At 55.9% G+C, this 2,740-nt stretch overlaps 1 non-coding gene across 1 annotated transcript in view; it reads right to left on the reverse strand.

Annotated features, from left to right (window-relative positions):
- The window catches only part of LOC121857954, a 4,342-nt gene extending 2,569 nt beyond the window's left edge, over nt 1–1,773 (reverse strand). The window contains exon 1 of the ribosomal RNA XR_006087308.1: nt 1–1,773. This exon is cut by the window's left edge and continues 2,569 nt beyond it. This is a non-coding gene — a ribosomal RNA (large subunit ribosomal RNA).
- Between the last annotated feature and the right edge of the window lie 967 nt (nt 1,774–2,740).

Consider the following 2,740-nt stretch of genomic DNA (forward strand, 5'->3'; position numbering starts at 1 on the left):
CTCACCGGGGCTTCGAGACCTCGCCTTGAGAGCGAGGCCGGTAGTGCGCCCGGCGGTCGAGTATCGGGAGAATGCTTGAGCGCCATACCATTTTAAGGGCTAGTTGCTTCGGCAGGTGAGTTGTTACACACTCCTTAGCGGATTCCAACTTCCATGGCCACCGTCCTGCTGTCTATAGCAACCAACGCCTTTCAATGGGATCTGAATGAGCATTCATTTAGGCCCCTTAACTCGACGTTTGGTTCATCCCACAGCGCCAGTTCTGCTTATCAAAAGTGGCCCACTAGATACTCAGATTAGTCGCCGGAGCTTCATCCCTACAAGCAAGCTCGGCATCTCACCCATTTAAAGTTTGAGAATAGGTTGAGGACGTTTCGTCCCCAAGACCTCTAATCATTCGCTTTACCGGATGAAATTCACCCCGCGAGTTCCAGCTATCCTGAGGGAAACTTCGGAGGGAACCAGCTACTAGATGATTCGATTAGTCTTTCGCCCCTATACCCAGCTCCGACGATCGATTTGCACGTCAGAATCGCTACGGACCTCCACCAGAGTTTCCTCTGGCTTCATCCTGGCCAGGCATAGTTCACCATCTTTCGGGTCCCAACATATATGCTCATGGTACTTGCCGACTGCCCGCGAGCCTGCCCCGGTGCGCCTCCGCCGTTTACCGACGGCCCGCTTCCGGGGACGGACAGCACCGCTGCGTCTTGGCAAGTCCCGGGCCTGCGCCCCCCCCTCCCATGAGGGAAATTAAACTTCGACCATCGCCCTGACGACCTCACCACACGCAACGTCCAGAGACGGGGAAGTATCTCACCCCGCTTGTCGCGGGCGTGGGCGGAGGCCGCAGGCAGCCGGGTCAGGATTTGCCTAAGACGACCGGAGAGCTCTGTTAGTAATGCCTCGGCGCCCGCTACTTTCATTTCGCTTTGGGGTTTAGTATGAGCCCATTGACTGCACACATGTTAGACTCCTTGGTCCGTGTTTCTCAAGACGGGTCGGTGGATCACCGACCTTTTGCACACCGCGAAGAAACTGTCAGCCGAAGCGGCGGCAAGCCTTTTTTCTCGACGACCGTCGCAGGCAGCCAGGACACCGGTGGTTCCCCTGCCGCTGCTGGTCTCCCCCAGACGAGCTGGAGGGTGAGAGTCGGCGCGAGGCTCAGTCCGACCGGCTTTCGATTCCCTGGCAATTTGCAGTGACCGCCACGAGAGTGAATACGCCGACGCCAGCGTGAGGGGGCGCCAGCTTCAAACATTTTTGGGTCAGCTTCAATTACAACACCCACCCAGCCGATAGCCGGCGAGCTGAATCTCAGTTCGACCTTCGCTTCTACCCGCTTGGTCGAACGTTTCACGACTTGAATCCTCTCTTCAAAAGTTCTTCAACTTTCCTCACGTACTTGTTCGCTATCGGTCTCGTGGTCATATTTAGCCTTAGATGGAGTTTACCACCTGTTTGGGCTGCACTACAACCCGACTCTACAGAGAGGCCCTTTCCGACCGTCCCATCTGTACCCTCACGGGCGCCGCCATACGGGCCTGTCACCCTCCATGGGCAGTGGCCGCTTTCAAGCTTGACTTAGACGGTATGGGACGGCGTGCTGGACCCTCTGAAACGTAACACCCCTCGTGCCCGAAGACATCGAGGTTATGCGCTGGGCTTTTCCCGGTTCAGTCGCCCTTACTAAGGGAATCCCTGTTGGTTTCTTTTCCTCCGCTTATTAATATGCTTAAATTTGGCGGGTAGCTCTCTCCTACTACGAGGTCGATCGTGGTCTCATCATCCTTAGGGGGAACAAGTTCCCCAACCACGAAGCGGAAGACGCTCTGCCACCGACTTTCTTCACCACCGACATTACCAGGCAGGAAGGTTTGAGGGGCTTGTCGCGGGGTACCAGCGGCCATGGCGCCGGCACTCCCACCCCTGACTCCGTTCCTTCTCATTGAGTGGTAAATAGCCAATAGGAAAAGTGTTCCAGCAGAACATCTCTCGCAGAGTCATATACACACACAGTTTTAATGCATATACGCTCGTGTTCCGCCCTTACTCGGCCGCACCTTTGCCGCTTAAACGTTGACCTCTTTCCCCGTTCCCGCATGCCACAGCAGTGGCACTTGTTTATCCGGAGAAAGAGAGCGAGAGTCGCAGTATTAATTGGCGTGAGCGGCCTTTCCGGCTGCAGAACTAGTGCTCTATCCCGGCGAGCGCCGTTATGAGGCGCAACACCGTCTTTAACGCGTTTAGAGAGAACTCCCCCTGCCTCCCTCCCAGTCATGAGATAGACGGGGACTCGTGGCGAACTCTCAAAGAGAACGCCCACACCGCGTCTGACCGTGGGAGAGGGTGGAGGAGCGCGTGAGGAAGAGCACGGCGTCACCCAAGCATTCTCATCTCTCTGCCTGCACCACTACATGGTAGACTGCGGGCCCAGGCGCACTCATCAATTTAGGTTCCACTGCAATGCATGCCAAGCACTTTTTTCGAGGTGATAGACGAAATTCCGGCGGGGCTTACTTAAAAGATATCCGACCCGGTTTCGTTTCCTCTTCGTGGGATGGAGTGCCTCTTAGAACATGTGCAGCATCAGCCATGAGCGGCCGACGGCCATTCGTGTCTCTGTGGACAGCAGGCAAAAGAGCGCCGCCTCCAGTTATTTGCGAGGGCGACAACTGTCGCTTTGTTGTGGTTGAATGTGGGTGCGCCAAGTCCATGGATTTGCTAGTGATAGGCTTGC

This window comes from Homarus americanus, unplaced genomic scaffold, assembly GCF_018991925.1.
Source record: "Homarus americanus isolate GMGI-L3 unplaced genomic scaffold, GMGI_Hamer_2.0 scaffold47509, whole genome shotgun sequence".
In the NCBI taxonomy this organism is placed as follows: domain Eukaryota; kingdom Metazoa; phylum Arthropoda; class Malacostraca; order Decapoda; family Nephropidae; genus Homarus; species Homarus americanus.